Below are 14,144 nucleotides of genomic sequence, written 5' to 3'. Positions count from 1 at the left end.
AGGAGCATTATAAGAAAGGTGGAGGAACTTAAAGCATGGATTGATACCTGGAAGTATGATGTGGTAGCTATTAGTGAAACATGGTTACAGGAGGGGTGTGATTGGCAACTAAATATTCCTGGATTTAGTTGCTTCAGGTGTGATAAAATAGGAGGGACAAGAGGGGGAGGTGTGCATTGTTTGTCAGAGAAAATATTACAGCGGTGCTCTGACAGGATAGATTAGAGGGCTCATCTAAGGAAGTTATTTGGGTGGAATTGAGGAATGGGAAAGGTGCAGTAACTCTTATGGGGGTGTATTATAGACCACCAAATGGGGAGCGAGAATTAGAGGAGCAAATTTGTAAGGAGATAGCAGATATTTGTAGTAAGCACAAGGTTGTGATTGTGGGAGATTTTAATTTTCCACAAATAGACTGGGAAGCCCACACTGTAAAAGGGCTGGATGGTTTGGAGTTTGTAAAATGTGTGCAGGATAGTTTTTTGCAGCAATACCTAGAGGTACCAACTAAAGAAGGGACAGTGTTGGATCTCCTGTTAGGGAATGAGATAGGTCAGGTGACGGAGGTTTGTGTTGGGGAGCATTTCAGGTCCAGTGATCACAATGCTATTAGTTTCAATATAATTATGGAGAAGGATAGGTTTAGACCCAGGGTTGAGATTTCTGATTGGAGAAAGGCTAACTTTGAGGAGACGCAAAAGGATTTAGAAGGAGTGGATTGGGACAATTTGTTTTATGGGAAGAATGTAATAGAGAAATGTTGGTCATTTAAAGATGAAATTTTGAGAGTACAGAATCTTTATGTTCCTGTTAAGATGAAAGGAAAGGTTAAAAGTTTGAGAGAGCCATGATTTTCAAGGGATATTGGAAAGTTGGTTCGGAAAAAGAGAGTTATCTACAATAAATATAGGCAGCATGGAGAATATAGGGTGCTCGAGGAATATAAAGAATGTAAAAAGAATCCTAAGAAAGAAATTAGAAAAGCTAAAAGAAGATATGTGTTTGCTTTGGCAAGTAAGGTGAAAATAAATCCCAAGGGTTTCTACCATTATATTAATAGCAAAAGGATAGTGAGGGATAAAATTGGTCCCTTAGAGAATCAGAGTGGACAGCTATGTGTGGAGCCAAAAGAGATGGGGGAGATTCTGAATAATTTCTTTTCTTCAATATTCACTAAGGAGAAGGATATTGAATTGGGTAAGGTAAGAGAAACAGGTAGGGAAGTTATGGAACCTATGATGATTAAAGAAGAGGAAGTACTGGAGCTTTTAAGGAATATAAAAGTGGATAAGTCTCCGGGTCCTGACAGGATATTCCCTAGGACTTTGAGGGAGGCTAGTGTGGAAATAGCAGGGGCTCTGACAGAAATATATCAAATGTCATTAGAAACGGGGATGGTGCCAGAGGATTGGTGTATTGCTCATGTGGGTCCATTGTTTAAAAAGTGTTCCAAGAGTAAACCTAGCAATTATCAGCCTGTGAGTTTGACATCAGTAGTGGGTAAATTGATGGAAGGTATTCTTAGGATGGTATATACAATTATCCGGATAGACAGGGTTTGATTAGGAACAATCAACATGGATTTGTGCGTGGAAGGTCATGTCTGACAAATCTTATTGAGTTTTTTGAAGAGGTTACTAGGAAAGTTGATGAGGGTAAAGCGGTGGATGTTGTCTATATGGACTTCAGTAAGGCCTTTGGCAAGTTCCCATATGGAAGGCTGGTTAGGAAGGTTCAATCGTTAGGTATTAATATTGAAGTAGTAAAATGGATTCAGCAGTGGCTGGATGGGAGACGCCAGAGAGTGGTGGTGGATATCTGTTTGTCAGATTGGAGGTCGGTGACTAGTGGTGTGCCTAAGGATCTGTAGTGGGTCCAATGTTATTTGTAATATACATAAATGATCTGGATGATGGGGTGGTAAGTTGGATGAGTAACTATGCAGATGATACTAAGATAGGTGGAGTTGTGGATAATAAAGTCGGTTTTCAAAGCTTGCAGTGAGATTTAGGCCGGTTAGAAGAGTGGGCTGAAAGATGGCAGATGGAGTTTAATGCTGATAAATGTGAGGTGCTACATTTTGGTAGGACTAATCAAAATAGGACATACATGGTAAATGGTAGGGCATTGAAGAATGCAGTAGAACAGAGGGATCTAGGAATAACGGTGCATAGTTCCCTGAAGGTAGAATCTCATGTGGATAGGTTGGTGAAGAAAGCTTTTTGTATGCTGGCCTTTATAAATCAGAGCATTGAGTATAGGAGTTGGGATGTAATGTTGAAATTGTACAAGGCATTGGTAAGGCCAAATTTGAAGTATTGTGTCCAGTTCTGGTCACCGAATTTTAGGAAAGATGTCAACAAAATAGAGAGAGTACAGAGAAGATTTACTACAATGTTACCTGGGTTTCATCACCTAAGTTACAGAGTAAAGTTGAACAAGTTGGGTCTTTATTCTTTGGAACGTAGAAGGTTGAGGGGGGACTTGATAGGGGTATCTAAAATTATGATGGGGATAGATAGAGTTGATGTGGATGGGTTTTTTCCATTGAGAATGGGGGAGATTCAAACAAGAGGACATGAGTTGAGAGTTAAAGGGCAAAAGTTTAGGGGTAACATGAGGGGGAACTTCCTTACTCAGAGGGTGGTAGCTGTGTGGAACGAGCTTCCAGGAGAAGTGGTTGAGGCAGGTTCGATGTTGTCGTTTAATTGGACAACTATATGGACAGGAAAGGAATGGAGGATTATGGGGTGAGTGCAGGTTGGTGGGACTAGGTGAGGGTAAGAGCTCGGCACAGACTAGAAAGGCCGAGATGGCCTGTTTCCGTGCTGTAATTGTTATATGGTTATATAAATCAGCGAGTTGTTTGTTATGTCTCCCCTCTCGCTGTGAAACGGAGACTTCACTTTTCCCTTATTAGGGAGAGACAGCCCATGGTATGTCAAATTACTGGGTGAATGAGTAGTCTTTGAGGTACTCCGTCTGTGTCTTTATTGATGCTTTGCTGCATGCTTGAGTGCTTGGTGTTGGGCACTGATGCTTTTTTTTTGCTGGTGGGGGAGGGAGTATCATTGCTTTGCTGCTGCTTAGGCATGGGAGGGGGAGCTGGGGAGGGGGTTTTGGTGTTCTAACATTTAACTGTCATTCATTCTTTGGTGCACTCCTCTGTTTTTGTGGATGGTTACAAAGAAAAAGAATTTCAGGGTTTATATTGTATATGTTTCCCTGACACTAAATGTACCTTTGAAATCTTTGAAGTGAATATAGAATTAATATTTTGGGCTGAGACCCTTCATCAGAACTGGAAAAGAAGGGGGAAGAAGGTATAGAAAGAAAGTGGGAGCAAGGGAAGGACTATTTGCATTTACCCTACCTATGCCTCTCATCATTTTCTATACTATATCCCTGGAGCACAGGAGAATGAGGGGAGATTTGATAAAGCTCTAATCTATTCAACCTTTATCTCAACTCCTTAAGTCCTGACAACATCCTTGTAAATTTTACCTGCACTCTTTCAATCTTATGATAACTTTCCTGCAGGGAGTTGACCAGAACTGTACATCATACTCCAAATTTGGCCTTAGCAATGTCTTATACAACTTCAATGTAACATCACAACTCCTGTACCAAATACTTACATTTACGAAAATCAATGTGCCAAAAGCTTTCTTTATGATCCTATCTACCTATGATGCCACTTTCAAGGAATTATGGATTTGTATTCCCAGATCCCTCTGTTCTACTACACTCCTCAGTGACTACCACACACTGTGTAACCCTAACCTGGTTTATCCTCCCAGAGTGCAACACTTCACATTTATCTGCGTTAAATTCCAACTGTCATTTTTTAGCCCATTCTTCCAGCTGGTCCAGATCTTGTTATATATAGGGAGCCTTCTCCTTCCCACACTCCACCTACTTTATAGGGCCCCTGCCCCCTCCCTCTTCAGTCCTGACGAAGGGCCTCGGCCCGAAACGTTGACTGTTCATTTCCACGGATGCTGCCCGACCTGCTGAGTTCCTCCAGCGTTTTGTGTGTGTTGCTTTGACCCCAGCATCTGCAGAATATTTTGTGTGTCCAGATCCTGTTACAAAGTTTGATAACCTTTCAAGCAGTCCACTTCACCCCCACTCCCCTCAATCTTGGTGTCATTCACAAATTTGCTGATCCAGCTTACCACATTACCATCCAGATCATTGATATAGATGACAAACAACTACGGGCCCAGCACCGACCACTGTAGCAGTCCACTAGTCACAGGCCTCCAGACAGAGTGGCAACCATCTACTACCACTCTCCAGCTTCCCTTTTGAAGAAAATGCCTAATCCAATTTAATACCTCATCTTGAATGCCAAGCAACTGAACCTTCTTAACCAACCTCCCATCTGGAACCCTGTCTAACATCTTGAAAAAGACCTTATCGGCAGCACCCACTGCCTTTCCATCATCAGCTTTACTGGTAACTTCCTCTGCAAATTCTATAAGTTTGGTTAGACACAACTTAACATGTACGAAGCCATACTGACTATCCCTAATCCGTCCCTCTCAAACAGACAGACAGACAAGAAGCAACAAACGCATTAGAATCAGAATCAGTTTTAATAGCACCAGCATAAGTAATGAAGTTTGTTAATTTAGCAGTAGCAGTACAATACAATACATGATAATAAAGAAAAAAGTAAGTCAATTACAGGAAGTATATATAATTAAATTTAAAACAGTGCAAAACAGAAATAATATATAAAAAAGTGAGGTGGTGCTCATGGGTTCAATGTCCATTTAGCGATCGTATGGCAAAGGGGAAGAAGCTGTTCCTGAATCGCTGAGTCATGGCTTCAGGTTTCTGTACCTGACAGTAACAACGAGAAGAGGACATGTCCTGGATGACAGGGTTCCTTAATAATGAATGCCACCTTTCTGAGGCATTGCCCCTTGAAGATGTTTTGAATACTAGTACCTGTGATGGAGATGTCTAATTTTACAACTTTGTAGCTTCTTTCGGTCCTGTGCAGTAGCCCTCCCATACCAGACAGTGATTCAGCCTGTGGTGCAGGCTCTCCACAGCACATCTATAGAAGTTTCTGAGTGTTTTAGGTGACAAACCAAATCTCTTCAAACTCCTGTCTTGCCTTCATTATAACCGCATCAATATGTTGGGACCAGTTTAGGTCCTCAGAGATCCTGACACCCAGGAACTTGAAGCTGCTCACTCTCTCCATTTATGATCCTTCTATGAGGATTGGTATGTGCTCCTTCGTCTTACCCTTCCTGAAGTCCACAATCAGTTCTTTGATCTTACTGACATTGAGTGCCAGGTTGTTGCTGCGACACCACTCCACTAGTTGGCATATTTTGCTCCTGTACGCCCTCTCGTCACCACCTGAGATTCTACCACCAATGGTTGTATCGACAGCAAATTTATAGACGGTATTTGAGCCTTGCCTAGCCACAGTCATGGGTATAGGAAGAGTAAAACAGTGGGCTAAGCACACACCCCTGAGGTGCACCAGTGTTGATCATCAGTGAGGAGGAAATGTTATTTCCAATCCGGACAGGTTGTGATTTTCTGGTTAGGAAGTCAAGGATCCAATTACAGAGACCCAGGTCCTGTAGCTCATCGATCAAGACTGTGGGAATGATGGTGTTACACACTGTGCTATACTCGATGAACAGCATCCTGACATAGGTGTTTGCATTGTCCCAGTGATCTATGGCCATGTGGAGAGCCACTGAGATTGCATCTGCCATTGACCTATTGTGGCGATAGGCAAATTGCAATAGGACCTGGTCCTTGCTGAGGCAGGAGGTCAGTCTAGTCATCACCAACCTCTCAAAGCACTTCATCACTGTCGATGTGAGTGCTACCGGGTGATAGTCATTAAGGCAGCTCACATTATTCTTCTTGGGCACTGGTATAATTGTTGCCCTTTTGAAGTAGGTGGAACTTACAGTCGTAGCTGTAAGAGGTTGAAAATGTCCTTGAATATTCCTGCCAGTTGATTGGCACAAATTTTCAGCACTTTACCAGGTACTCCATCAGGGCCTGCTGCCTTGCGAGGCTTCACTCTTCTGAAAGACGGCCTGACATCAGCTTCCGAGACAGAGATCACAGGGTCACCAGGTAGCAGAGATCGTCTTCTCCCTTTCGATGACTGGCATAGAAGGCATTGAGTTCATCTGGTAGTGAAACGTCACTGCCATTCATGCTATTGGGTTTCGCTTTGTAGGAATTAATGGCTTACAAACCCTGCCAGAGTTGTTGTACATTTGATGTCACCTCCACCCTCATTCAAAATTGTTTCTTTACTCTTGAAATAGCCCTCCAGAAGTTATACTTGGTTTTCTTATATAGACCTGGGTCGCCAGGCTTAAATGCCACAGATCAGTGGATGACGCACCTCATGGCTGATCTACGGCTTTTGATTTGGGAATATACAGCAAGTTTTCATAAGCAGATATTTATCCATGCAGGTTTTAATGAAGTCAATAACAACTGTGGCATGCTCATCCAGGTTTGATGATGAATCCCTGAATACAGTCCAGTCCACCGATGCAAAGCAGTCCTGTAGGCGCTCCTGTGCTTCCCTTGTCCAAACCTTCTTTGTCCTCACTGCTGGTGCAGCAGTCTTCAGTCTCTGCCTATACTCAGGGAGTAGAAATACAGCCAGGTGATCAAACCTCCTGAAGTGAGGGCGTGGAATAGCGCAGTAGGCATTCTTGGTGATGGTGTAACAGCAGTCCAGTGTATTGTTTTCCCTGGGATTACAAGTGATTTGTTGATTGTAATTATTTGGTGACCTTTTCAAGCTGGCCTGGTTAAAATTCTCCAAAATGATGGTGAAGGCATCAGGGTGTGCTGTTTCATTCACATTGATCACGTTGCTCAGATCATCTAGAACCTGTTCAGCATTGGCATTGAAGTGGAATGTGTACTGCTACCAATGATCACTGACGTCTTCCACAGCAGGTAAAATGGCCAGCATTGCGAGGTGTTCCAGGTCTGCTGGGCAGAATTGGGACCTCTCTGACACATTTGTGCACCAAGAGGAGTTGATCACGAGGCAGACACCTCCACCCCTGCTTTTGAGAGATGACATCCTATCCTGACGGTGTATAGAAAACCTGTCAATCTGAATCACTGCGTCCAGTATGGAAGGGGTTAACCAGGAGTCCATGAAGCAAAGGATGCACATTGTCCTAACGTCCCTCTGATACAGTGCCCTAGGTCTGAGGTCATCAATTTTATTTAGTAGAGACTGTATGTTTGCCAGCAATAAGTCAGTATTCGGAGTCAAAAACCCCATTTTTTAAAATGCACTTGTAACCTGGACCAGAAGCCATCTTTCCTTCGAGGACTTTGAGAAGAAGTATGGCCACAATTGGCATTGTTTTCATCAGTTTTAAACAGTGATAGACTGTTCAATTGCACTAAAATATCTTTATTAACTGTACAGACCTTGGATGAAGTTGTGACTCACAGCTGTAGAATGCTGGAACAGGAATATTTAATCGTATCCATTGAGCTGTGCTGTAACGTAATCACCCTGAAGCTGAAGGATTTCCAAGATTCCAGCCCATGTGTTCTTATTCCAGCTTTCAGAATGTTCTCCTGATGCCTCGTGTCTGGTCTCCTTTCCCCCGAACACAAGAACAAGAACTCCGATCTTGCAAACACAAATACCTCGTGCCTCTTACCAACATGAAACACACTAACAACTCGCAAATCAGCTCTTGTCCTCGTTGGTTTGCCAGCCCGATATCTGACCATGGATATCTCACATCACGTCGCTGGCCTTCGATACAGGCTTATACTCCGACCTGACTTCTATTCGTCCACACTCTTGTTCCCTAAACCTAACTCCACTCTCAGTACTCAAAACCATCCCTATGGACCTAAACACAACCAAGTCTGTCCCAGAGCTGTTCCTTGGATAATAGCATTTAACCTAGATATTCACTCTCATCTCACCTAATCACAAATACTACTATACCAGAAGATTGTGGACTTGGTCTGTAGATTTTTGATGGACATACTGTATGGGTACCAAATGTGAAATATTGGACTTAGGGGACACAGTGGAATGTTTTCCTTCCACAATATAATGAATTGATTTGTACCTCTTTGAACACACTAATCACATCCTGTTAGATAGATCAATGAAAAGAATTCTGTATTTTCCACTCTGTGATTAAAAATTAATATAATACCAATTTTTTACACTACAAATCTTCTTTCCAATTACATACATTTCCTGTGCAAAGTAGTGAACTTATACACCCAGTGGCCTCTTCATTAGGTACACCTGTACACCTGCTGATTAAGGCAGATGTCTAATCAGCCAATCATGTGGCAGCAACTTGAAGCCCCTTCACTGGGCTCATGTGGAAACTTTTGGCTCGTTAACCAGTTCTGCTAACAGCCACTGAACTCAGCAGTGAGAAGACCAACTTTCTTAAACAATAGACATCTAGGGTAGGTATGATTTGGGTCCAACCAAACAGGAAAGTTAGGATGTTTTGATTAACTGAATCCCGATTTGAGTGAATGCTGTGTAAATACTGCCCACACACAATTATCCATCGGCAAGAAATAACAGATGTACACTGCATACAAATATAAATAAAGTGTATTTATTAATTTCACCTTTATCAGCCAGTCATTAAGAGGAAAAGAAAAAGGGTCTGTTACAATTTAACCAGTCTAAATGTGCACATCTTGGTATGACCATTACAGTGCTGAATTCTCCTCACCAGTCACAGGTAGAACTTCCCATTTTGGAATCCGTCGACTTGCAATCGCGTCTTCCAGTTGATCAAATCCTACAGCTGCCTCTCCTGATCTCCTCTCTACATCTCCTGTTAAAAAAACCACAAACTCCAACAGTGTCTGTCACAAATCCCACCAGTGTCTGTCACAAATCTCTCTAGAACCTTCTCCCAATTCAACCATCCTGATTGGTAAACCAACATTCCTAAGTTGAACATCATAGCCCCTTATCTTTAGCCGAAAACCCAAGCATGCTATCAGCAGGACATTCTACTTCTACGGAAAGCTACTAACTGAAGTATCCTACAACATTAACAGTAAAAATCTTAACAGAATGTTACAAATTCAATGCATAAAGGTATGCTGACATGGTGAAGAGGTTCAGTTGTTGTTCAGACCAAACATCAGGGTGGGTAAGAAATATGATATACATGATTTTGACCATAGAATGATTGTTGGTGTCAGATGGGGTGGTTTGAGTAGCTCAGAAACTACTGATCTGGAGAAAAATACTAGAGGAACTCAGCAGGTCAGGCAGCATCAATGGGCGAAAGTAAACAACTGACATTTCGGGCCGAGACTGTTCACCAGGACTGGCAAGGAAGGGGGAAGAAGCCTGAATAAGAAGGTAGGGGTAGGGGATGGAGTACAAGCTAGAAGATGACAGGTGAAACCAGGTGAGGGAAAAGTGGGCGGCGGAGGGGGAATGAGGTGAGAAGCTGGGAGGTGCTAGGTGGAAGAGGTTGAAGACTGTAGAAGGATTCTGACAGGAAAGGAGAGTGGATCATGGGAGGAAGGGAAAGGAAGTGATGGGTGGCTGAGGAGAAGCGAAGTGCTAAGAGGGGAGCCAGAAAGGGGACTAGAAAGGACAGAAGGGGGAGTGGGAGAATTACTGGAAGCCAATTGGCATCTGGTGTCAAGTAGGTAAAACTCAGTTCAGAGTCACCTTATATTTTCAGAGTAATAAAAATCAAGATGACCCAAGAGTGCACCACAGTTCTGCTCTAGTATAAAAAAAACTTCTCCTGAACTTACTTCAGGTACCTGAGTCTGAACATAGAGTTCCACTTCCCTACAACCAAAGCAACCACTTTATCATTTTGTAAATAAAACTCAGTTTTGCTTTATTATTTTGCCATAAATACAGTATACCTTCCAAAAATGGCATTTGGTCTCTGGTGAGCTAAGAGGATATTCTCACCAGTAAAATATTTAGAGTTCCTTTCCACTTTTGCATCACATGTCCTTCATGGCTTTAGTACAGTACAAATCTGTAAGATCACTGGTATAACTGAAACTTTTGAACTTAGAAAATGAATACATATTTAGCACATGCAATTAAAGATCAGTAATAAATAAGAGCATAATAGGAAAATAAATTTTAAAACTTGAATATGTTGTATTTAGTTGTTAGGTTTGTGGTGTAGATTTATAACAGCAGCTGTTTTTTACTTAGGTGCAGGGTCAGGGAGTGTTAAGGAGACAAGGAATTTGCAGATAGACAGATGAAGAGAATGGGCAAAGAAACGGCAGATGGAATATAGAGTATGATTATGCACTTGGAAGAAGGAATAAAGGCATCATTCCAGCGGCCCAATCTGTGGAGGGAGCAGCACACAATGAGGAGGTTTCTCACAGGTCAACAGCGCTCATTTAAAAGGAGAGATTCGCAGGCATTCGGTGTCATTCTGGCAGCCTAATCAGTGGCAGGAGCAGCGCAGAGAGGAGTAAATGAACGTACAGAATGGACAAGTAGAGCGGCTATTGTTGGGAGTGGGCCAGTGGTGAGAGTGGGCCAGTGGTGGGAGTGGGCCAGTGGTGAGAGTGGGCCAGTGGTGGGAGTGGGCCAGTGGTGAGAGTGGGCCAGTGGTGGGAGTGGGCCAGTGGTGGGAGTGGGCCAGTGGTGAGAGTGGGCCAGTGGTGGGAGTGGGCCAGTGGTGAGAGTGGGCCAGTGGTGAGAGTGGGCCAGTGGTGAGAGTGGGTCAGTGGTGGGAGTGGGACTGTCAGGCTTTGGCTCAAAGGAGGCTTCGGCTCGGAAGAAGATTTAGTTCTGTGTAAGTTGTCCGGGTAGGTTTCTGTTAAGTTTCCCTTTTTTTCTTACTTTGTCAGGGGTACTTGGTGTATTTTAAATGGTCATTGTGTGTTCTTCAAGTTTTGAGTCCAGAGGTTGGAATGTTTTGTTGAAATTGTATAAGACATTAGTAAGACCTAATTTGAAGTATTGTATGCAGTTTCAGTCACCTACCTACAGGAAAGATATAAATAATATTGAAAGAGTACAGTGAAAATTAACAAGGATGTTGTCAGGGCTTGAGGACCTAAGTTATAGGGAAAAGTTGAATCAGTTAGCAAGCAATCAAGTTTATTTGTAAAGCACCTTTCAAACACACGACAGTTCAAAGTGCTTTACATAGAACAAGATATAAAAATCAAACATCAAATTTCAGATGATATATAAAAGAATAAAATTGCACAAAAGTAGATATGATAAATAAAAGTTACCATGCAGGGGATTCTAATTAAAAGCTACAGCAAAAAGAAATGTTTTAAGCCTCGATTTAAAAGAGCTTAAAGTTGGGGCAGACTTCAGGTCCTCTGGAAGGTTATTCCAGATATGTGGAGAATAGAAACTAATAGCTGCTTCACCATGTTTAGTTTTGACCCTGGAGACGGTAAGCAGACCCACCTCAGACGAACTGGGAGCTGGGAAAGGTTCATAAAGCAGCAAGATATCAGAGGTGCATTTTGGCCCTAGACCATTCCGTGGTTTATAAACCAGTAGTAATATTTTGAAGTCAATCCTCCGATGGACAGAAAGCCAGTGCAGCGATCTGAGAACTGGAGTGATGTGTTCAACTTTCTTGGTCTTAATGAGGACTCTAGCAGAAGTGTTCTGAATGAGCTGCAGCCGTCTGAGCGATTTTTTTTACAGAGACCTGTGAAAACGTCATTACAATAGTCAAGCCTACTAAAAATAAATGCGTGGATGAGTTTTTCTAGATCTTGATGAGACATACGCCCTTTAACTCTTGCAATTTTTTATGATAGTAGTAGGCTGACTTTGTAATTGTCTTAATGTGACAGTAAAAATTTAAGTCTGAGTCCATCATAACACCAAGGTTTCTGGCTTGGTTTATGGTCTGTAACAACAGTGATTCTAAGTGAGCACTGACTTTTAATCATTCTTTTTTGGCACTGTCATGTGTGACGCCAAGCAGAGCTGCAGGACGGATGCTGCTAATGAGAGAGATAATGGAAGACAATGGTGAAACATTCAAAATGCTAATAAGAGAGAAGAGAGAGATTAACGAGAAAGAAACACAATTCCGATGTTGGCGTCTGCGACAGGCCGGTTGCTTTGAACCTGAACTGTTTGAAGTTTGGTGGACAGGTGATACCCCAGCAGGGGGATATAAATAGCAGGTTTGCTAAGGCACGGGACACACACGCCTCGAGACCCTGGACAGAGCAGTGTGCCCCACAAGATGGTGGGAGTTTGGAGGACCGGTTCACGGGAATCAGTCAGACGTTCACAGGATGTAAAGGTACGATCGGTGGGAACCTGGTGTGTGTCTGCCCTTGCCTGGGTGCCGGGTTCACCACAGAAGAACGATCGCATCCGTAACGGAGGGGTCACAGTCGGTGACCACAGATGGAACAGAAGGCATAGAAAAGGTTTGCCTGAAACCAGCTGCATCTCTCACTCTCTCTCTCTCTCTCTCTCTCTCTCTCGCTCTCTCTCCAACAGTACAACAACAGCGATTACTTCGAACTGCATTAGACTGAACTGAACTCTGCTTCACTTAAGACTGATCATTTTACCCCTAGACTGCAACAGAGCTTGGTTGATTCTTATTACCCTATTTCTGTGTATACTATCATTGCTAACCTGTCACATTTATATCCTTGCGATTAGTGTACTGTATTACTTATTTCTTTAATAAAACTTTATTAATTCCTAGTAATCACAGACTCCAACACATTTTCCATTTCTGCTGATTTGGCAACCCAGTTACGGGGTACGTAACATAAGTGGGGATCTCGTCCGGGATTTTGAACGCCAAAATTGGGACTGGGTAAATTCATTGGGTTAAAATTCCCGAAAGAGAAAAAAAGGGCAAACAGCAGAAATGGAGACTGAGGAATTTCTAAAGGCGCCAACCTTGGAGGCATTAGAGGATACCAGGAAATCAGAATTGGCGACTGTTGCCAAACGGTTAAATCTTTTTAAGGGGAAGCCGACAATGAGGAGAACGGAGATGCGCAGAGCTATCGTTGAACATTATGTATCTAAAGGTGTGTTTCCCCACGGGGAGTTGGAGGTAATGTCTATGAGCAAACCTGGTGGGGAGGCAGTGCAGCTGCAAATGGAAAAATTAAGGCCTGAACATGAGTTCTGAATGAAGCAGTTAGAACGAGAAGAGAGAGTAAAGCAGCTAGAGCAAGAAGAGAGAGAAAGGCAGCTAGAACGGGAAAAGAGAGAAAAGCAGCTAGAACGGGAAGAGAGAGAGAAGGAAAGGGAGTTTGAGCTGGAGAAGTTAAGGATGGCACTAGAGAGGGGCCAAATGCCGAACCAAGGTGGAGGGTTCAGGGCGACCCAGGAGGTTTGGCTGGTTCCCCCATTTGAGGAGGTCAATGTTGATCGGTACTTTCTACATTTCGAAAAAGTCGCTGCAAGTCAGGACTGGCCGAGGGATAAGTGGGCTGTTTTGCTTCAGAGCGTGCTTGATGGAGAGGCTCAGCAAGCTTACTCAGCATTGTCAGCAAAAGATGCCCAGAGGTATGATGTGGTGAAAGAGGCTATACTCAGGATTTATGAGTTGGTCCCGGAGGCATTCTGGCAAAGGTTCCGGAATGTGAGGAAGCAGTGGGGCCGCACGTATTTAGAGTTTGCCCATGAGATGCAGATGTATTGTGAGCGTTGGTGCGCCTCGAAAGGGGTCACTGGGAATTATGACAGACTGCTACAGCTAAGACTGATTGAGCAATTTAAAGGTTGTGTCCCTGAAGGTATGAGGTCCTATCCAGATGAGAAAGAGACAGAAACCTTAGCCTCAGCTGCTAAATTAGCGGATGAGTACGCGTTAACACACAAAGCAAAGTTTACCCCAAGTAAGAACTACCAGAAGGGTAGTCGAGAGGGCGGAGAAGGTCCGCCGGAAAAGCCAGAAAGTAAGCTGGGGACTAGTGAGAAGGATAAGGAAGATGGGAAGCAGTTTGGTAGGAAATGTCCTGAGGTCATATGCTATAATTGTGGAAAAGCCGGTCACATTACGTCCAAGTGTTTTGCCCCAAAGAAGAAGACGGGGAAAGGAAAAACGACGACTCCGACTGGCTGTATGGAGTCGGCAAACAAACCGCTAGGGGAGAAGAAG

The 14,144-nt window shown here is 43.1% G+C and overlaps 1 long non-coding RNA gene across 2 annotated transcripts in view; it reads left to right on the top strand.

Moving 5' to 3' along the window:
• The window catches only part of LOC140203399 (uncharacterized), a 38,354-nt gene extending 25,671 nt beyond the window's left edge, over positions 1-12,683 (top strand). For both annotated transcript variants that reach the window (XR_011887358.1, XR_011887359.1), the window contains one exon: positions 11,988-12,683. This is a non-coding gene — a long non-coding RNA (uncharacterized lncRNA). The remainder of the gene's footprint in view (positions 1-11,987) is intronic.
• Positions 12,684-14,144: the final 1,461 nt, after the last annotated feature.

Source organism: Mobula birostris, chromosome 9 (genome assembly GCF_030028105.1).
Source record: "Mobula birostris isolate sMobBir1 chromosome 9, sMobBir1.hap1, whole genome shotgun sequence".
NCBI classification, from domain to species: Eukaryota; Metazoa; Chordata; class Chondrichthyes; order Myliobatiformes; family Myliobatidae; genus Mobula; species Mobula birostris.
Note: the sequence above shows the minus strand (reverse complement) of the source record. Positions and strands in the feature narration are given on the sequence as shown.